The sequence below is a fragment of the Ailuropoda melanoleuca genome, chromosome 2 (assembly GCF_002007445.2).
Source record: "Ailuropoda melanoleuca isolate Jingjing chromosome 2, ASM200744v2, whole genome shotgun sequence".
NCBI classification, from domain to species: Eukaryota; Metazoa; Chordata; class Mammalia; order Carnivora; family Ursidae; genus Ailuropoda; species Ailuropoda melanoleuca.
The window spans coordinates 111,920,850-111,944,548 of NC_048219.1; the positions used below are offsets into that span (position 1 = coordinate 111,920,850).

Consider the following 23,699-nt stretch of genomic DNA (forward strand, 5'->3'; position numbering starts at 1 on the left):
TTAGGTGCTCTAATTTTGGACACATAAATATTTAAAGCTGTTGTAACTTCTTGATATATTGAACCCTCTATCATTATATTTTGACTTTCTTTGTCTCCCTTTTCCACTTTTAGTTTAAAGGCTATCTGGTATAAATATAACCTCTGCTTGGGTCCCACAGATTCCCCTATAATTCCTGTGGTGCAAGATCAGAGTAGGGACTCCCACAAAGTGACCCTCATGCTGGGGGAAGCTGGTTATTCCCTCTGGGTTGTCATTTCCCACCAGAAGAACTAACAGCTCAGGGGAGTTGTCCCTGCACAGTCTGCACTGCCTGGGAGAAGGACAATGTTGTTAACGTGTAGCCTCTTCTCGTACCCCTCTAATGCGACTCTCTTGGTCTCTGAGGTGTAGGGGTACTTCAGCCTCACCCCTGTGTTCCAGGATTCTTTCAGGGGTGTCTTGTTCTTCAATAGATATTAACTGTTCCTGTGAGAGAGATCAAAGTCAGGAAGAGCCAAGATGTGATCATCTTGGTGATGTTGTTTGCATTTGATTTTTAAATATGGCATGAAACATGGCTCCATTTCTTTTCTAAAACTGTATGTGATGAAATCACTTATCCAGTAACTCTAAATGATGAATATCCCCACTTCATTGTTTATTCAGATATGATAGATTGATAGGTTTTGTTTTTAATTCATTCTATCACCCCCCTTTTTTATAGTAATGCTTTAGTGAAAAAGGTACATGAAAACCACCTATGTACACAATCCCAGGTGAACATAACAAGGAAACCTCCTCACACCTTTTGTCTTATAAAAGCTTGACTTCTTTGGAGTAACTAACTTCTTGCACATTCCAGCAACCGTGTCCCAGTTAACTTTGTTACTTTTTCTCCAAGTTCAAAATAAAATTAAATTCCTCTAGGGTTAGGGGCTGAATTGAGAGTCTCTGGCAAGTGAAGAGAGCCATATATATATATATATATATATATTTTAATGTTTTTAGTGTTTTATTTAAATTCCAGATAGTTAACTTATAGTGTAATATTAGTTTCAGGAGTAGAATTTAATGATTCATCATTCATTACTTTACATAAAACACCCAGCGCTCATCATGAAGTACCCTCCTTAATCCCCATCACCCATTTAGCCTCCCCACTCCCCCCCTCACTCCCCATCCCCACCACCCATCCCCCTCCAGCAACCCTGAGTTTGTTCTCTATAGTTAAGAGTCTCTTTTATGGTCTGCCTATTCTAAGAGAACCATATTTTTTAAGGGCTTGGTGATGGGTTTTGAGCTCAGCCAGGGTAATGAAACACTTCATCATTGGAGCAAACGGCACAGCCACCATTTAGGGTTTTCTTTGGTATATGGTTCGTAATGGAGATTGTTTTTCTCAAACTGTTTCGTCTGGGTAAGCCTACTTCACAAGCTTCACAAGTCCTGAGATGCCTGGCTGCTGGCCGTTGCTATGGTAGAAATAGGCTTCTTCCTCCAGTTTCATGGTTGGAAGGAAGTTCTGGGCATGTCCTGGTAGCTGTGAACACCCTCCCAGCATGCTATCTGCTTGCGCTGTGCTTTAAGATCCTCAGCACTAAACTTCACATCTACACTTTTCTCTAGTCTGCTTTCTGTCTCTGACTTTCATCAGCCAGTAACTGCTTAGATTCTTCCCACCTTTTTTAGAGGCTGGTTTTCCTAGGGCTGGAGTTACCCACTTAAGCTGATGTCCCTGCTGGGTTCTTAGTGTTGATATATTTTCCTGCTGGCCCGTTATTGTTGGCCCCACAGGCTCAGAAGCCCCAACCAGCCTCTTCTGGGGTTTAATCATGGTCTCCCTGCAGGGGTTTCTCTCACAGCACTGACCCCACCACCCGGCAGATGTATTACTTGATATTTTTTATTTATTACAGTTTTATAATTAGACTTGTTATTTGGTAGAATAAGTCTCCTCATTTTATTAGACTTTCTCATGAATGTCTTGGATATCTTAAGACCTAATGTTTCATAAACATTTTAAAAAATCTTTCTAAGCTATCAACTGGAATCTCATTGAATTTATAAAATTATTATTTTTTGTAGAGTAATTATTTATACATATTATTGCTATCCATGATTACTGTATACTACTAAATTTAGTTATTCTATTATGATTTCCATAGTTTTATTCTCTTTTTTCTTAATTTCTTGCAGAACTTTGTTTTTGTTGTTTTTACATTAATACCTAGCACCATATAATGTTTGTTGTTACTGTAAATGGTATTTTAAAAAATCTGGTATTTACTAATGTGGAGGCAATAAATGTGTACCACTCAGATATACCTTCAAGAATGAACCTGTTGCATAGAATTTAGCCAGATAATAGCCTTGAGTTGTCGTACCTCTGGGATCCATTACAGTATCTGAGTCAAATACACACTCTCCCTGGGCAGCTCCCAGCCAATGACAGAGTGTGATAGGCATATTCAGGCCTCCCGTTGATTGCTCTATATGATACTCCTGTACAGGCGATTCTCGCCCTACAGCTCCCTGCTGGGCTGCCTACGCTCGTTTAGAGCTGCATTGCTCTTTTGCAGTTCTTCCTATTTCTTTAAATTTTTGAAGAAACAACATATTTCATAAAGATAGGGCTTAATTTAAAATATTAACATACATTTAGAATCCAAAAAACTCTCATTCTGCTACTTAAATAATCTGTAACTGCTTTGTCATCCTCATTTTATCAACAGAATTCATAATATGAAGTGACTTTCCGTGTCACAGGATTCAATTTATCAGGCTAGATTGTCATCAGAGAGAATGAAGTTTTCATGAAGCATGGTCAAAAAGCATCTGACTACATCTCTGTCCAGAACCCAACTTGCCTTCCCCAACCCAGAACACATTTTTATTTTCGATTGGAAAAAATGTGATCTGCCAAAAAATTTGAGTTCACATTGTTACTGAAATATAGAAAACATGGGAAAATACATGTGAGATCATTAAAATTCACTCATAAATTTTCATATTGTCAAATATAGAGTAAAATGGTACAGGTTAATTAAGAAAGGGGATACAAATGCTGCACCAAAAATTCAGTTTACACCCAGGTTACTGATGCAAACATTTGTTACCACATATGGCTTTAAATATTTCAAGACATTGGGTTTGATGTTTATACCCCACAGTGTGTGATTCTTCCATATGGTGGTTTTCTATTATACATAGTATTTGATTATATGGTTGAGTGATAGAGGTTTTTATATCAAATGTTAGTGGATGTATTCATGTACACACACACACACACATACACACACACACGTGCACGCAAGTTTATACGAGCATCAAAGCTTAGCATGAGCCTTTGAGACCAACCAAACAGCCCTGGATATAACCCTACATAGACATTGGAGAGATGTTTTAGCAAAATATAGAATTATTTTTCCTAGGCTATTTTATTTAAAGGGTACAATTTCAACTCAATTTCCCATATTTGTCTTCAATGTTAATGGCAACAAATAATTTAAACTTTGCGTTGTTGCTTATAAAACATCTATAAATACCTAACTTCATCATCCTCTTCTTGCTTTCTATATGTTGGAGAAGCAAATATGATTAATAACTCATTTAGATTATTCAATGATCAAGAAGCTCTAGTTTGAGCAGTAAGTCTACAAAAAAATGGTAAAACAAAGAAGAGAGTTGGAATTGCTTGGTCAGGGCCTATGGAATAGCATTTTCTGTATTTCTTTTCTTGATTACATGCCCTGAGACCAGAAGCCTGAAAGTGCTTGACCATGCAGCAATGGCAAGAAAAGCATGGTGTTGTTTTCAAAGGACTTTTCAATTGTAATGAAACTTTTCAATTAGCAGAAACACGGAGAAAGGATTTAAAACAAACACACAACAACAACAAAAAACCATGTCTTAAATACTTAATACAAAATTCGTCCAATAATCTGAAAGATGTATTTCGAATACTCACCACACAAATACTCAAAAAATAGATTTTTTATTTTTATTTATTTATTTATTTATTTTAATGCACAGCCAGAATGCAAGCAACCATTTCTCTTTGTGCTTAGTAATGGTAGACCTTTGTAACCAGGGATTCTTAAAAATGAAAGAATGGAGGAAGTGCCTCAGTGGTGACATCATATGTGAGGAGAAATGATAGGTAGGTAGAAAGATGATAGATAGATCTCTGTTTCTGCAGTGACAAGTGTAACTTCTACTCACCAAGACCTCATAGGAAGCAAAAATTCTCAGACTTTAGATTATCAGTTTACCATAATGTTGACCGCTCTTCCTTGCTTACTAGCAATTACAGAAACAATTGTACCACATGTTTGGCAAAGGGTAAATGATCAAGAGATGGTTTAAGAGGCCATTATTCTTACAGAAACTCACACAAATTGATTGGGGTTGATCTATGTAAGGAAATGGATTGACGTTGCAATGGTCAAGACCAACTGCAAACTTTATGTCACCTATAAAGCATTAGCTCCTGATTCCCATTTTCAAAGCTCCAGCTTTTCTATGGTGACAGAAGAGGGGGATCTTGGGTTGACCAGATTGCTTTGTCCAACAGATAGGGCATTTATGCTGCCACAAATATCCCTTCACTTAATGGAAGTAATTCACCTCTGGTGTAAATGACAGTAGTTAAGATTTTTTTTTTTCCAGCAAACCCATAAAGGAGAAAATTTAACCCAAAGAGGAAATGGGGCAAAGATCATAACTGAAATAAAAATTTTTAACAGATGAGCAAGAGCTAGAAGAGAAGGACCTGTTTATATGTAGTGTCTGCCTTTGAGTAAACATAAATGGTAGCATAAATTGAATTCAAACTTATGTGGATAATAACAGTGGAAAGGAAATTTCCTCTTAGGTTGATTCTTGCCAGAATCTCCTATTTTTAAATAGTATGATCCAATGTTACCAGATTTGCTACTGTAATCTGGCTGATGTTTCAATGGATTACATAAATCTAATTAGTCAAATCAGGATATATGGGAGATGCTAACTGCTTTTTCTAATCGGTTTTGATATTAATTTTCCATTCTTGGCAATATATTATCTCCTAAATGCCCTTGGGAATAACAATACTTTAACTATTTTTGTGTAATATATGATTAAAGCCTAGCTTTAAACAAAATATTTTATTGTTCTATTTTTGAATATTAATGAAAAATGTCCTTAACAATATTTATTTTTCCTAAGCATATTTTACAACTTTTTCTCCATTAAAATATGCTTTATAATATTTGCCTTATATTAAGATATAGGAACAAACATACTTTGTTCACAATTATATTTCTAATGATGCGCATAATGTTTGGCTTTGGACCTATTGCATGCTAAGAAAATAGGTTATCTTTCAACTATGTTAAAATTATAATACTGACAAAAAAGTTTCAAATATTCAATCTTTAAAATTATTTCCCTGTATGCTTTAAAAAATTAGCTGGCTTATTTGAATATATTGTACATTTTTCTAACTAACAGAGACTACTTCTACTGATAATTTGTAAGCCCAGCACCATAAGTAACACTTTATATGTGTACATTGGCTTTATTTTCAACATATGAAAAATATTTATTATCTTCACTATACTGTCATACTCACATTTAATGCCACTGTTTTCATTTGTATAGTAAACCCACTCTCTCGTGCTTAGCCCAAGCTCATTGCTCCAGAAATAATTCCATCTTTATCTTATATCATCACTTTCCCACTCTCTATTGGATCATTCCCATCAACATACACATATATGGTTATTTCTTCTTAAAAAATTTTTTTTTCTGACTCCACTTTCTCTGCTAACTACTTTTCTATTACTCTGCTCCCCTTTGTAGTTAAACACCTAAAACAGGTGTTTTTCTCCCCTCCTCACATGTTCTCACTTCATGTCTTCTTCCTCATCAGTTTATTAAAAATATTATCATCAAGATACTCCCAAAGTAACTAAAGCCAATTGACTTGACCTATAGGTAGCATTTGAAGTAGTTGACCATACCCTTCTCCTTTTTATACTTCCCCACATTTCTTCCAAGACTTTACTCTCTCTGGGATTTGTCTTACCTCAATGGTAGGACAGTCTCCTTTGCTGGTTCCTTTTCTTCTCCCCAGTCTCTAAATTAGAACATTTCCAGTCTCAGACTTTGGTCTTTTCTCCTTTTTGCTCATTCCATTGGCTATTTCATCCAGGCTCATGGCTTTAAAAATTAGCAAATGCAGAAAACTTCTAAAGTTACATTTCCCACCCATAGTGTTCATCAGATTGCAGACCTGTACATCTAGATGTCTACTTGACATCTCTACTGGATGTCTAGTTGACATCTCAAACTGAACATGCTTCAGAATGGATTCTCAATTGTCCCTCCCCATATCTACCTCAAATATAGGTCATGCCCCACTGTTTTTCCAGTACCCATGCCAGCATAAGTGGAGTCATCCTTGAATCCCCATTTCTCTTACAACCTACACCCAATATGTCAGGAAATTTGTTGTCTCTAACTTTAAAAATATTCAAAATCAAAATATTTTGCACTGCCTATGATCAAAATTGATTCCCAGGACTACCATAGTCTCTGAACTAATTCTAGTACTTGCATTTTTGTCTGTTAGAGTCTATTCTCAACACAAGAGCCAGAGAGTATTAGGAAACACTCTCGGAATTAGCACCTGTTTGGGCAAGGAGTGGTGAGAGGGGAGGGAAGGGAGCATCTTTGAGCAAAGGGAAAAGTTGGGCCATAGAGTCTCAGAAAATGTCACTCAATCCCACAGGAATCTCTGAAACTGCCATGGTCCTTCCGAGTGTTCTCAAGGTAGTGAGGGGCGCCAGAGCCTTTACTTGTTCGTTAACGACACACTGAGTATAGGCTGCCCTCAGAGACAGAGTGAGGCTTGGGTGAGTGGGTTCCCTGCAGCAAGCAGAGAAAAGTGTCGCAGCTGGAATCCATCAGGCAGCAGCACAATCAGCAAGTGTATTCTAAGTCCTCCTGTCCTGAAGGGACATGTGGTTGCAGCATCGCAGTATCCACCACACAACCAGTTGAAAATCACTGAGCTTAGGAAAACAATTAGGAGAGTAAGTAGGTGGAATTTGCCTAAGTTCAAATTTGAGAATAGAATATTGCTGCGTTAGCTATCTGACAAAATATAAATTCCATCTCTTCCTTATGAACTTCAACTGCACTGTTTACAAAAATTGTGAATTGTAAGGTATTTTCAAATGGAACATGTGATTAATGATTCAAGAGAGAGTAGGTCTCAAGGTGTCAAGTATGTGACAGGAATTTAATCACTCAGTGGCTTCAGGAAGTTTCCCTTATTACCTATCTACTAGATATCTTTCTAGTTTCTTTCTGCATGAAATCATTTCCATTCATTCCTTTAGCTTATAATTTTCTTTTGTTTAAAAATACATGCACTCTAAAAAGGAAAACTCATTGAACCTTTTTGGTCACTGCAACTCATTTTTTTCTAAGCCATCTACATTCAGTGAAGACTATTGACCCTTTATGTACCAGAACCTGTGTGAGGTTGTGAGCTTACTGAGGTGAATGAATTTCTAAATGATTTCAAGGAACTCTGCAATTCGGTAATGGAAAAAAAGAAACTGTAAAAGCCCATTATTTCAATGCAGCTTGATATGTGTATTGACAGAGATTTGCCCAGTGTCCTGGTCAAAGGTCACCAGAGAGGAATCCTGGAGGACAAGTAGGGTTAATCAGTTGGAGACTAGAGGTGGAGGCAATATTTCAGGCAGAAAAAGCTGTGTCTGCAAATGTTAGGAGGTCAGAGAGGACACAAAACACAGTGGAACTTACAGGGAATCGATAGCCTTGGGACAGAGAGCCTAAAGAAGGCAAGCTGTGGTGAGAGGGAAGCTGGAGGCAGGGAAGGGTGCAACTGTAATTACTCAACTGTTTTCAAACTCACAATTTCTTTAGTGGAATAGGGAGTATGCTTGGAAGGAAAAAATACTGGAACATGAGAGCCAGAAATTGTGGTAGATTTTTTTTTTTTTTACTAATAGTTTACACCATATTTAAAGCATGCAAATCTTCCTTTCCCTAATTTTCAAGTTATTTACAAAGAGTGATACTTAATCTTTTTTCTTGTGTTTGTGACTATAACCTATACAGAGAATCCAGTGAAACATACAGATCTTCTTCCCCTATAAAAATGCATATAGGGGCACCTGGGTGGCTCAGTCGTTAAGCGCCTGCCTTCGGCTCAGGGCGTCGTGATCCCAGAGTCTTGGGATCCCGCTGGGAGCCTGCTTCTTCCTCTCCCACTCCCCCTGCTTGTGTTCCCCCCTCGCTGGCTGTCTCTCTCTCTGTCAAATAAATAAATAAAATCTTTAAAAAATCCATATAAAATGGTGCATATTTAATTCCAAGGTGTTTATAGATTTCCTGAAGCTCATCCATAGGACATTGAATTAAGAAACCCACATCCAGCATTTGATAATATTAGTGCCAGTATGTTGCTCTTCCCCTCCACCCTCAAATCTCCTCTCAAAGCACACAGTATTTTTTTTTTAAAGATTTTATTTATTTATTTGACAGAGAGAGAGAGAGGGAGAGCACAAGCAGGGGAGCGGCAGGCAGGGGGAGAGGGAGAAGACTCCCCACTGAGCAAGGAGTGTGATGTGGGCCTTGATCTCAGGACCCTGGGATCATGACCCAAGCCAAAGGCAGTTAACCGACTGAGCCACCCAGGTGCCCCTCAAAGCACACAGTATTAATTCTATTTGTCCATTCATTTGGTGACACCCAGAATCATGATGTACTGTATCACTCAACTTCTGGGCTGGGCCAGATATATCTCACCCTGGTCATGCAACCTCTTTATCAGCAAGTGTATGAAATTTCAGGCGGTAGAGCCTTTTCTTATGTCCACTGTAAATCTCTCAGATGGTATTATAGCATTATTTTCTTCTGTTTTGTCCACATTGGATTTGGAAGCAAATGTGAAGACAGCTTAAAAAGTCATTTACCTGTTGTAAATATAAATTCTTAAACAGGAGCCCCATCCTTTATGGTTATGAGATGTCATAATGATTTTACTGGGGAGACAGATTTAATCAATGTCACTGATGGAATTCTTTTAATAATTACACTTACTCTTTTGAACTTTTTCTCTAGTTGGCACTTGAAACAGCTAATCTTTTGGTCTGGATAGCAGTGGAAATGTTTTGTTATAGTGAGAAAGTTGAAGGTTTTTCTTTGTTTTCCTGTATCTCTCCTCTGCCACTTCTACAGGATTAATTTATACCAGTGGATGCATACTCATGGGGTTAAATGCTTATATCTTAAAACAAAGCATGGTTTATAATTGTACAACTTCTAGACAACATGAAAGATATCTTTTCCATACATCTTTCCCAAATTTGAAAAATATCAATTCCTTGCCCAATCTTTTAATTAATAAAATGTGGACCTGTAGTAACAGAAATGAAAGTCCCTTAGAAAGTCTCCTCCATCCACAAATAATATCATCTATTCCTCAGTGAAAGGCAGGCTGAGAAAGTTTGGGAAATGAAAGAGGTATGTTTTGACAATCATGTTTGCAAACCTCAGGATTTATTGGGGAAAAAATTTGTTGATGGACTTTGGTTAACAGAAGATGCCTATTAGTTGTAATATCAATAAGAATAATTTATGTATGCTTTATTTTATTAGTTTGAGACCAGTGTCTGATTGTGGGGAAAATTGCCCATACACAGTGATTGTAAGGTCTCTTGAAAGCCTTTTGACCCCAATTATTTTTATCACTGGTCTTATTTTTCACATATTAGAGACATTACTTTGTTAGGAATAAACTTCAGAAATCACTACAGAATTATAATATGTAAACTCACTTATTAACCACAACTTATTAACCACATTGACTTCTCAGTGGTAAACCAGAAGAGTTAAAATATCTAAATTCCAATATCATCTGAATATACTGATCATTAAATTTATAATGATACAGTTAAATGATGAAACATAAAACTTGGGGGGTGTCTGGCTGGCTGGCTCAGTTAGAAGAACATGAAACTCTTGATCTTGGGGTCATGAGTGCAAGCCCCATGTTGGGGGCAGAGGTGACCAAAAAAAAAAAAAAATCATAAAGCTTAGAAGAACTTTGAGTAGTTTTTTTTGTTTGTTTTTTGTTTTTTATCTGTTGCATTATCTTCATGTAGGGCATCACGTGAGAACACTTCACACACAAAAGATGATCAAATCTTTATTTAAATACCTTTAGAAAAGAAGACACAAAATCTGCCTCATCAAGCTATTCTAGGGTCTAAAACCAAATGCCTAAACTAAGGAGCCTCTGCCACTGTTCAAAGGTTCTTTTCTTCCCCCCTGAAAGGCAAGGGGAAACAGTTCCTGCTCTGAAAGCAGGAAGATATGAAAGCAATGTGTTGTTCCCATTATTAAGCGCACTTTCTAAATTCTACCTAAACATTTGCAACTAATAGCAGATATTTTAAGACCTATGGTTTGAATAATTACCTTTAATAGTAGTAAATGTTAGGTCTCTTCAATTTCTTAACTGCAAAATTTTGTGAGTCACTCACTGCATGTAACTTCATACATTTATATTCTTTATTTTATAGATTTTATGAAAACCAACTTCAATTTTTCTTTTTTTCTGAATTATATTTAATATAATTAGAGCAGATATTATTCTTCTTTTCAATGTGACATTTTCCACCCATGACTCAAAAATGTACTGTTTTTAATATAGCTAGAGATAAGTCGGAAACAAAAACAACTAGACTGTTACATATACAAATACCTAAATTGTGAGTTTTATGTTCTTCTTGGAATCCACTAACAAAGAGGATAATTACAGAAACAACCAATCTAAATTAAAAAGAAGTATTTTGTTGGGAAAAAAAAAGACCCAAGATTGAGATATATCCCCACAACTTATGAGCTGTCTGACCTCATTAACATCTTCTAATTTCAATTTATTTGTCCTCAAAATAGCATATATGTTTCACTTGTGTTACCTTTTCATAAGATTTTAAGAAAAATTCCAGTTTAGAGAACAAATATGAAACATTCACAACTCTGCTCTTCACTATTATTGTGGTGACTATGTAAGTACTCTACCCTTTATCAAATATATATACCATACAAAAATTATCTTTATTAAAATTCAAACAATAGCCCGTTCTAATTTAAAAGTTTAAAAAAAACTTCCTCTAACAATTTCATTAAATAATCTAGAAGCTACTTTATATGAGTGATGATGCTTCCTCTGCAGTAACAGGACACACAAATCAAAATGGCTTAAGCTATATGAAAAATTCATTATCTCATTTACAGAAAGTCTCACAGTAATGGGGGAGCATCCTTGCTCGGCCATGGTGCCACTATTCACTGTATGATAAGGTCAGTGTCAGAGTTCTATGCAACAATGGAAGGTAAGGCATTGTCTAATGGGGGAAGTAACCATTTCATTTGCCAACAATGTTCTCTTCCCATCAGTTGGCCAACATTTTGTCATATGCTTTATGTCAATCTAGTTATTCGCAATGTCAATGGAATTATCATAATTAGTTATGCTGGCTTATCCAATGCAATAGCCAGTAGCCTCATGTGTCTATTAAAGGTAAATGAATAGTAATTTTAAAAATTAATTAATTCATTGATAGTAATTAAATAAAGTTTAAAATTCAGTTTTGCTGTCTTATTAGCCACATTTCAAATACTTAATAGCTCCATGAGGCCAATGGCTACACTATTGGGCAGTGTAGAAATGGAATATTTCTGTCATCACAGAAATTACTATTGGACAATGTGAGAACTTTAGATAAATCAGTATTTACCTCTGAGCTAGAGCAAGGATCATCTTCTTTGAAAGCTGGCTCTCTGAACAAATTGTGTTTCTATCTACCAAGGGATATATAAAGATTGGCTGTAGGTATACAGCACGCAATATCTGCTACATCATTTTTTGAGGAACAGAGATTGTCACATCATACAAACCTTACTCCCAGCATTGTATATTCTATGTACCTCTCCCCTGTACTATATTTTAGCTGGCAAATGGAGAAATGGCAGGGAGATTTACAGAATAATATCTGGAATTAGAGTTGGCTCTATAAATTGGACATAAGACAACTACTTAAAACTAAAAATTAAAAAAAAAGACTGAGAAAAATATGAATGAATTATACCACTCTCCATAGCAAAATAATTGTGTCCATATTTTAATTTCTGCAACCAAATGCATGGCTTTGCTTTCATTTTGCCAGATATCAAATGAAAACATATTTTATATTTAGGAAGTATAGCCTATTGTTTAAAACTAATGGTCTGCATTATCTACAGGGAGAAATTTATAAGAGTCCATTGGAAAATTGAGTTCCTACATAGTTTACTCCCTTGTCTTCAAGGCAAATTACCTATCTAACCTGAAGAAATGTGATTCTCAATGTGTTCCAGTTCACAGCTTCTCTTGCTGCTCCACTATGCCCCTCTCCACTAAAGGGAAGGAGCCAACTAGGAATATTGGAATAGTCCCCAAATTCTACTTAACTGTCCACATTATTAAAAAGTCCAAGGTAAGGGTTCCTGGGTGGCTCAGTCAGTTGAATGTCTGACTCTTGTTTTCAGCTCAGGTCATGATCTCAGGGTCATGAGATTGAGCTCTGCGTTGGGTGTAGAACCTGCTTGGGGTTCTCCCCCACCCCGCCCCTCCTCCCACTCATGTGGGTGCACACTCGCATTCTCTTTCGCCCCCATTCTCTCTAAAATAAATATATAAATAAAATGTTTAAAAAGTCCAAGATGAAGAATAATGGCTTGATAATCATTAAATATTTTCTGATATAAATGGAACAACAAATGTTGGTTATGTTAAGGTTACAAAAAAATTGAATGGAAAAAATATTGAATGGAGATTCCAAGAGAAAATGTTCAAATGCTTTTTGGTAGCTGAGATAAAGGATGTTCTCTCTTACACAGGAAAGAATATCAGGGCAAATATACTTCTCAGGTCACAAAGCACTAAGGCAATTTACTTCTGTCCGTATTTTTATCAACGGTCCTTCGTCTGTAATCCCTGATCTCTGAGAAATTTTGGGTTTGGCGGATTCTCTCCCCTACTTGAAGGTCATGCTCTGTTCTATTTGCTGTGTCTGAAATAGCTGTGTGCTTTCATCCTAAATTCATGCTTTGGTTCCAGGACCATCTAAGCATCTGATTAGCTCCATCTTTTATCTCCTATCTCAGTGGCTTTAGACCTTTGGCCTCCTGTTTCTGATGTTCCCTACACACTCTGATTGATACCAAGCAGCAAAGTTGGCTTTAGAGCCCTGAGTGGGTCAGACCTGTCCTCCCTGCACTCTACTTAATATCTTGCCAAAAAATTCTGGTCTCTGGAGAATGATCAACCATTTTTCAAACAGTGAAGTAAAGCTTTTCATTTATTTTGTGTCTTTCCTTCATGCCTTCTCACTAATTAAAATTTAAAAAATAACTAAACAAAAAGGTTTGAGGGTGTATTACAGGTCAAAAGAATGAATAATTTCTAATATTTCATATTACGTATGTTATAGCATAAATTGATCTCCCCTTTCACTTTATGTTGTTAGATATTTTAAGCTATATTTAGGTTGGGTTCATTAAAATCCATTTACAATTTGCATTTTCTTTGGTAATTATCTACATCCCAAAATGGTACTCAAACTACATATTTTACATATTTGATGGATCTGGATGTTATGTTTTATATGTATTCCTTTAATTCCTTAATTAAGCCTGAAATCTTGTTTCTAAGTCAAAATATGTGTTCGTAAAGATTGCCTCTGGTGGTCATCATTCTTTCAAAATTATCCTCCTAATCCCAGTCAGCTATCTTAAAACCTTTGTTGGTTTTATGATGTAGCATACAAAAGACTGTGGCTAGGGACAGCTTGAAGGCACAGGGCACAGGACACTACACCTGAGTTCCAGGTTCAGTAATAACTTGGTGAATTTAGGTCATGTCGTTTAACTTTCCCTTGTCTTCGATTCTTCATTTACAAGGCTAGAGGTCCCATGGCTCCGGTGTAGAGGGAACCATGCTCCTTCCTGCCGCCAGCTGCTGATGGCAGGAGATGTTTTTCATGACATACAGATCACACTTAGCCTTGAGGGGATTGTGGGCAGGAAGCCAGGATTTGTCAGTCTTCTGTGGTAAAGGACTTGAACTGGGAAGTTCCACTTTTCCATTTATTGCGTAAAAATGGAGTCTTGGTGTCTCAATAGCTCCCATTTCTTGGCCCCATGTTCCCCTTGTCTTAAAAGGTCTGAGGCTGGAATGACCTGTTCTTGTGGGATCTCCACTAAAAACACTGGAGTGTTTGATTTCAAATTTACTTTTGTTGTTTAAAGTTGTAAGATGTAACAATGAAAATACAAACATTCTAACTGAAAGTACAAACATTCTAACTGAAATACAGTTAAAGGACTTAAATAGACTCATCCAAAAAAGATATCCAATGGGTAATTAGCACGTTAAAAGATTTTCAGCATCATTGGTTACTAGGATGATGCAAGTCAAAACCACACTGAGATATCACTTCACATCCAGTTAGGTGATCATAATAAAAAGAAGTAAACAAGTCTTGATGAAAATATGGAGAAATTAGAGCCCATGCACTGCTGGTAGGAATGTAAAATGTGGAAAACAGTTCAGTAGTTTCTTAATACACTAAATATAAAATTATCACATTAATAAGCCTTCTCCTCCTGGGTTTTTATTCAAGAGAATTCAAAACAGGTACACAAACAAAAGCTCGTACACAAACATTCATAATGGCTCTATTCGCAATAGCCATAAGATGGAAATAATCCAAATGTTGGTCAATGGATGAATGGATAAATAAAACGTGGGTATCCACACAATGCAACAGTATTCATCCAAAAAAAGGAATAGAGTATCGACCTATCCTACAACATAGATGAATGTTAAAAACAGTATGCTAAGTAAAAGAAGTCCGACCCAATGGACATATATTGTAAGATTCAATTTATAGAAATATCCTGAATAGACAGCCCATTAGGACAGAAAGTAGATGAGTAGTTGCCATGGGCTGGTTTTGGGAGAATGGGGAATAATTGCCTATTGGGTGTGAGGTTTCCTTTTGCAGTGGTGAAAAAGTTCCAGAACCAGATAGGGATGATGGATGTACAACATTGCAAATGTATTTGATGTCACTGAATTGTACACTTTAAAATGATAATTTTTATGTTATGTGTATTTTAACACAATAAAACAAATTATGACTCAATTTACACAAAGTAGAAATTTACATTTCTACTAAAGCGAGACATTCTACCACATGTGGGAAGAGAAATTCCATTCTTATCAGCAACTTGCAGCAGTTGAAAAGGGAATTTTTTGTTTATATAGTTTTGCAATTTAAAGAAACAGCATTTCAAGGCATAATAAAAAATAACATTCTGGGGTTTTAATTTTTAAAGTTTTAAGCATGATCTTCAGCCAATCACATTTTTACCTCTTAGCTCCATGCTGCTCTGTTCTAAATGCTAAATTACCCTCTTTCTCTTTTTCTTTCTCTTTCAATAGCATCATCTCTGTTCTTAGGTATATGCTGGGCTTTTTTATGGTTTAGCACAAACACAATTATCTCTCATTTACAGCGGGGTTTTTGTTGTTGTTTCGTTTGTAGCCAGTGTTTGTCACACACTACTGTGCATTAGAATAAAAAAAAAATCTCTAAATTAAAGTAATTTGCAGATAGTGATACGACAATGGGTTTGGGCTGCCTCACCACATTTTCGTGTTTGTGAAAATTATTGCACGTACAGGGTTGGCTATAATGATGTAAGCAGCTGAACTAGAAGGTAGGTTTTATATCATCTACTTTAATAAGTAACACACATGTAGATACTTAATAGTTACAACACTCGTGGTAACCTTGGGTATTAAAAAAAAAGTATTATTCTTTATTTCTTAAACTCCGATTCAGAGCTACCTGCTTGCATATTGTGGTCAATTTCATTTAGTCATTTCTGGGTTTAATTTCTATGAACGGAGGGATCAAGTTCTCCATTTAATTCAGGCCTGTGGTTCAGTCTCATGCTGGTTTAAAATTCCCCGTTTGTCCCCCTGCTTCTGGCTTGTTCTACATTTCTGGTGATCTCTGCATCCCTTCTCACATGCTGTCACCACTGGTGAGCTTCTCATCTCCTCTTGGCACAGGCGGTACCTGTGGATGGCTTGGGTGGAGGGTCCCACCGGGAAGCAGCTCTATCTTTCTAAGTTCCTACTAGTGATCCTGCCTACGGCTTTTAACAAAGTATTTGCCTACTCGAGCCACAACTGCATAAGTGAAAACCTCAACATTCCTCAAGAGTGTGACATTCAGAGGACCATCTCCCCTTCTGCCAGCCTATCTGGGGTCCATCTACGGCTCCCTCATGCTGTCCTTGGGGCTTCTGCATGTGTGCCCCACTTGAGAACCCCAGACAAGAACCCGGGGAAGAGCGTCCACTTCTCTCATTTCTCCTCACCCTTCAGAGGGAACTCTGGTTCGGTTCCCAGCTTTTATGGCACTCAAGTGAAGAGGACATGCAGGTTACTGTGTTTGAAGGAGCAGGAGATATGTGCAAAGGTTCTCATTAAGATAAGCACCCCCCCCCAGTCCCAGTTAAATGAAAGTGCTCAGAATTTTCTTTCCTTCTTTGCTTTCCCGTTCTTCCTTTCTTCCTTTGTTTTCAAGAAAAATGGAAAGACGAATAGATTAGTAGCAGGATTGCATATTTACTTCAGTACATTCAGCTATAAAAGGAAATACAGATTAATTTCCACAGCTCTCTCATTTTTATCACGTTTGTACCCAAATAAGCCAGGAAAGAAACACCACCACAATTAACAAACAAATAAAAAACAAAAAACAACCTAATCCAGTAAGATTAGTTTGAATCATATTTAAATCTTTTTAGGTGACCAGTAAGACAATATTGGATAAAATTTCAGAACTTACTCCACTCGCCTGCTTTCTCCTGGATACTACCTGGCTGCATGGAGGAGGGGTATTGCTTCCAGGGCTTGATCTTTGGGAAAGAGACAAAGGTCTCTGAGTCCTGTAGTATCCCCCTACCTTCATCCCCGCCCCTCCAGCCCTGGCTTTCCCTCTAAAGTATCAGGTGCTGTCGTGTGAGTGGTCCTAGCCTCTCCCTGCTAAGCCACTCACGGCCAGCTTCTGCTGAAATCTGTGGCTAGGAAAAACCCTCTCTCAGCTTAGTCAAGGTGCTGGCAGCCATCCTTGAGATAGTGCACATGTCTTGGCCCTCCCTGTTTGTGGAGCCTGCTGGGATCTGAGTGTGAATCCCATACTGCCCCAGGCCGAGGTACAGTTACAGAAATTCCTTACCTGCATGCAAGAACTTCCATATCCCACCCCTGGCCACGCAAACTGCAAAGCAGCACTGAGTGAGAAGAAGCCAGGCCCTCTCTGTGCCTGATAGACTGTACAACCAGGGTTTTTCCACACAGCTGTCCTTGGGGACGTCTGAGGTAACCTACCATGCTCACCCTGCCAGGACACATGAAGAAAAATTGGCAGAAGCTTCTGGGGTCTTGGCATTTCTCTAAATGAAAGAAATTCATCCCCTACTCCATATACCTGACTGCCTGCTTCTCTCTGTCTCCTGTCACCCCATTAATCTACCAGGTCTGTCGGTGGCGGTGGATATTACCCCATTTCTCTTTGTTGGAATGTTCCTTAGGTAAAAGTCAGCAATCACATTCTCCAGACCTCTGCTTCATATGTTAAATGGATAGATAAAAGAATTTCTCTTGAAACAGCCTTGCTTTTAAACTGTCATGCCGCAGTCTCAAAAATTCTGAATTAGGTGTCAAAACTTGAATATTAACTCTTTCTGCCTTTTGGTGGAATAATCCTAATACAAGGCAGTACTGCCTTGCCTTGATCTGCCCCAACCCGTATGTCCACTTCAGCACGGATACTTGTAAAAAGAATGATCCGGAGCACCTGGGTGGCTCAGTCGTTAAGCGTCTGCCTTCCGCTCAGGTCATGATCCCAGGGTCCTGGGATCGAGCCCCACATCGGGCTCTCTGCTCAGCAGGGAGTCTGCTTCTCCCTCCCCTGCTCCCCCGTGCTTATGTTCCCTCTCTAACTCTCTCTGTCGAATAAGTAAATAAATAATCTTTTAATAAATAAGTTAAATAAAATAAATAAATAAATTAATAAATTAATTAATTAAATTAAAAGTATTACCCAAGACATGGACATAGGCTACAGAGATTGCTGGATGTCCCATCAGTCTAATGCTGAACACTGAGCAGGGAACATAACATAACTGAGGATTAGCTTGTTTTCTAGGAGGAGCTGTCTTCATTAAACTATCTTTTTACTATTTATTAGCACACTTTAAAGCTCTGTAAGGGCAGAGGTTAACTTGTCGAAAACTGGTATTAGTGAAATCGTTTCTTGAATGGGAGTACTCAGCTGAGTCTTGTTCAACGATAACATAGCAATTCTATCTATCTAGAAGAAAAAGTAACTGCAAATGCTAGTTTATTGCCATACGTTACATTAATCAGTTTTGTATCTAGTTGCAAATTATTTTCAGTGTTACTGTAACTGACAGACTGCATAAATCTTCATTTCTTGAAATCTGTTTTGAACTACATTTAACATCTTACTGGTTCCCTTATTAATGAACTGAGTAAAATCTTTGACACTTGTTTGCTTATAACCTTTTGAAAAGTGTACTTTAATGATATTCACAATAAGGGATGAAAGTTGATGGAGAAGTAGGGAAAGAGACTTTTAAAGATACATCTTTACACTTTTGGGGGCTGCATGTTATCTTTCACTTAAATTGCACTTAGAAATAAGTTACAGAACAGAAAAAAAATCTTCAGGGCACGCAGGCTAAACTAAACAGTAGAGCTCCTCAAAATGTGTGGAAATAGGTCATATTCACAACACTGAAGAATCCTAAAAACACTGACTTTTCATCACTCTTATTTGGCATAAAATTCAAAGCAAAACTTTTTTGTTCAACCAAACATAATGCATAAGTTCCAGTTTATCCTTTGTGATATTTTCTAACTGGAAGTCATGTTGAGTAAATTGGTGAGTGCATCTCTGCTTGAAACCACCTCAACCTATGATTTCCTTTAAAATGTCTATGTAGTACATTGGAGGAGGAAGGGGATGTAAAAAAATGTTTATTTCTGAAAACAAAAGATAAGTCCTTTTCTCCAAAGCTGTATGGATTTCCCATAATTATTCTTTCAAAAAAAAAGATAATGGAACAGTCAAATGAGGTAGGTCTCTGTATGGAAACCAAGTAAGAGTGAATGTATAGATAGAGATGCAGAAACAGATCTAGATACAATATTGACCTTGTAACAAATTCAAAGATCGATCTATATCTATCTATCTATCTATCTATCTATCTATCTATCTATCTATCTTCTATCTATCTATATATCATCTTTCTATCTGTTATTTATTTATTTAAACAAGCTGGACATCTTGGTTCAAAAACCTCCAATAACCTATTCGGGTTATTTTTGTCCAGTGCAATAAATATCAAAATAATCTGAACTAATTGAGATAAAGTAAGGCAGAGTCTTGTGGAGAATACATAGCCCCTTTCCCTTCAATACAGTCCACTCAAATTCTTTGTTTTTACACTTATTTAGATGCCAGTGTACAATAAGAATAACTTTAAAGAATGAAGAAAACACAGGAGGTAAAATGCTTGGGTAGACACCCACTCCAGACACTGTCTAGGATGTTTATTTCAACCAGAGATGATCAGAGAGCAAGAGGACATTTTGGAGTTTATACTTGACGTTATTTATGAAATTATTCATTATGTATAAAATTATTTTATCTTAAGTCTGTTTGATTAAGATCTTTATCTGCTCGTTTGGGTGACATTGTGATTTCGGGTGTTGTGAGGTAGATGATGGGTGTGCCATACCCAGCACATACCCACACGCCCATCTGCTCCATGGCTTCCCTTTTCCTGCCATTCCTGCGCTCAAAATCTGTTGCCTTAACTCAAGGTTTCTGTTTATTACTACAAATAATTTCTCTGCATGGTTATTTGTTCTTCAGCTTGCCACTTTCACTTTATATCTACCTATCTGATTACCACGGTTGCAAGATGATGGATTGAACGCGTTACAGCCTGTCTCCCTTATGTTCCTGGTCCTTAAAAATGGTTTAAGAAATGGCAATAAATCCAACATTATAGCAAAAAAAGACAAGGATATAGTTTATTGGCCCACACATTGTGAGAATCCTTGGAAGTCCAAAATAGTTAAAGGAGAATTAAGGAAGGAAATGACCATTGAGAAGGCCTGAAGATTATTGCTTCAGAAAGACAGAATCAGATGCCAGGGCTTCTCCAGTGGAACACAGTTCTGAACTGCAGTAGTCGTCTAGCTTTTATATCCAAATCTAATTTTGCATTTGTTATTCAGAAGTGCTTCAAAGAAAAACAAAAGGGAGCAGGGGAGAGGGGAGGGGAGGGTCACTTGCTTCTTCACTTCAATTTTGCTACAGGACACCTGACCTGAGAAGACAGTACAAGCCCCAGAGACTATTATAGGTGGCCTTTCCTTCTTCCTGGGCAACTGTTCTTGGAAAGTTAAAATTAGAATCATTATGTAAATATAATGTATAGAAAAACCTAGCCAACATATTGTGAATTTTAAAATTTTAGCTTTCTTAATATTTAAGTATTATCTAAAACAAAAAAATTAAACTTTGTTCATTCCTGCTTAAAAAAAAAAAAAAAAAAAGAAAGACAGAATTGGCAGCAGGGAATGGGGCAATCTGGAAGTATTTGTGGTCACCGGGAGCCAGAGCCAGGCTGTTTTGTTGGGCGAACCACTGCAGGAGCAGCCGTATCTCTCTCCTTGCCTGTTAACTACCGCCTCACCGTGGTCCAGGCAGCGACTACGAGGGGCTCTAGATGCAGAAAGTACAAGAGTTAGAGTTAGATACACATGCCTGAAACTCCTTTTTTAAAATGAGTTTATCATATGGGGGTGCCTGGGTGGCTCAGTCGGTTAAGCGCCTGCCTTCGGCTCAGGTCATGATCCTGGGGTCCTGGGATCAAGTCCCACATTGGGTTCCCTGCTTAGCAGGAAGTCTTCTCCCTCTCCCTCTGCCTGCTTGCTCTCTTTCTGTCTCTCTCAAATAAATAAATAAATCTTTTAAAAAACTTATTTATCTTACATTATATATGTAGACATTAGTTCTATGTGCCTCAGTGAGCTTATATTCCTTAGATAGCATAGGAGGTTCAATTCTTTTTTTTTTCTTTTTTTTAAATTTTATTATGTTATGTTAGTCACCATATAGTACATCATTAGTTTTTGATGTAATGTTTCATGATTCATTGTTTGCGTATAACACCCAGTGCTCCATGCAATACGTGCCCTCCTTAATACCATCAACAGGCTAACCCATCCCCCCACCCCCTTCCCCTCTGAAACCCTCAGTTTGTTTCCAGGAGTCCATAGTCTCTCATGGTTCGTCTCCCCCTCTGATTTCCCTCCCTTCTTTTTCCCCTTCCTTCTCCTTACATCCTCCATGCTATTCCTTATGTTCCACATGTAAGTGAAACCATATGATAATTGTCTTTCTCTGCTTGACTTATTTCACTTAGCATAATCCCCTCCAGTTCCATCCATGTTGATGGTGGGTATTCATTTCAACACTTTTCCTCCCAACATAGGGAAAAGACAAATGAGATGTAAAAAAGAGAAAATGAAACATGGCCCAGAAGGGTAGAACAGTGGGTAGCAATAAAGCTCTCCCCTTTTTATTGCTCCTGATTTGAAACTCAGCTGTAGTAGAATAAAGAGGATCTAAAACTTAATTTTGCTTCTGTTTTGAAATTTTTATTTTATTATGTTTACTGTTACCATTTAGAGTGATGGTAGATATCTTTTATCATTTAAATATTGGTTACCTTAAAATTTTATAACAGCATTTTAAATCAATGCAATGTCATTTTCACTGAACCATACCAAGAGTTAGAGTAATATTTGGAGTTAATCAACTCCTCCCCCGATCCCCAGTTATCACCATTTCAGAAAAAAGGTACCTTTCCATAATGTATTATGTTCACTGAGCTGGAGCTAAGAAACAAAGTAGCAAATCTGAAGAGTTAATCAACAGTCCCCCTCTGGCTCTCAAATTATCTTCATTATTTTAGTAGGTTCCTCATTGTGCTTTTGACAGATGAGGCTTCCTGTGTTTTCTAGAATATTCTAAAAACTCATGAATTGCTATGAAATGATTATTGTAGACACTTTTTTTTTTTAGATTTTATTTATTTATTTGACAGAGAGAAAGCCAGTGAGAGAGGGAACACAAGCAGGGGGAGTGGGAGAGGAAGAAGTAGGCTCCCAGTGGAGGAGCCTGATGTGGGGCTCGATCCCGGGACTCTGGGATCACGCCCTGAGCTGAAGGCAGACGCTTAACAACTGAGCTACCCAGGCACCCCCTATTGTATACACTTTAAACAGGTGTACAGAAATAACTATGATAAACAAGCCATATGTGTTGAATGACCTTTCAGATTTAGCACAAATGACTGGTAAATGCATGTAAGAAAACAGTCTTTTCTAAGGAGCTCACATGGGAGATACTGTACAACTTAGGATCATCCATCAGAGAAGACTGAGCTGGCATTAATTTTAGAAACTTGTTAGTATAATTCTTCAATTAATTGAATAAATAAACTGAAATTTATGATAATTAAGTGATATATGGAGTTCTGTAGTTGGTGGCAGAATCAAGACTAAATCCAAGATATTCTCACTCTCAATCCCATGTTTTCTCACAACATTACACTGAATGAAGGCAGAAAAGTGATTGATGAGCTATGATTATTTAATTCAATCTCCCTTGGTTTGAAAATACCAATTCAAAATTTTATTTAAGCCAACTGATACTGAAGGGAGCAAATCCAAACTTAAAAATATTGAAGGAAGATACTATTCAATCCATTATGCAGTTAATAAATATATCTAGAAAGTATGTTACATATTACTAAGTAATTCATCTTCCCCAAAGACATGAATTCTGCATGTTATACTTTCCAGTTAATAGGACAAACTGTAGCAAGTAGATAGGTATGTGCATATTTTCCAAAGTGTTTATTAAAGCAGTACAGCAACTACCAAATAAATATTCTGAGAGCAAGGAGTTCTAATTTCAAAGGAAGTTTATTGACTTCAATTCAGTTTCTTACAGGAAAACCTTGGGGAAGGAGTATCTAAGAATTTGGTGGATGAGGAAAATTGTAGAACTGAAACAGAGGTGGAAATTCAAAAGGTTGAGGAGAAATAAGATTACAAAACTACTGTAAGGAGTAGTAGAACTTCACACTTTCTTTAAAGTTTTGTCCAGGTCTGGCCATGTTAATGACAGTTGACAATTACTTTAAAAGTGTCTGTTGCTCTTATTGGATTATAAGAGGTAAAGCTTACTCTCTTTAGAAGCTGTTTTTGACGTGATGTTTGTGAGTCTAGTGAAGACTGAGATGACCTGCAGCCCCAAAACTTAACTCTCTGGACTAAAAATGAAGGCTGCCTCGGTCAACATCACTTTATTATTTATTCTGGAAAATTCTTTTCCAGGAAGCTAAAGATATAAACCCGTAAATGACTTCTTCGTTTGCTTCAGGATCTTCTCCCAAATTCA

General features: G+C 37.2%; 1 pseudogene; it reads right to left on the bottom strand.

The window, feature by feature from the left end:
• Positions 1-867: 867 nt before the first annotated feature.
• Positions 868-23,699, bottom strand: part of LOC100468483 — a 177,394-nt pseudogene continuing 154,562 nt past the window's right edge.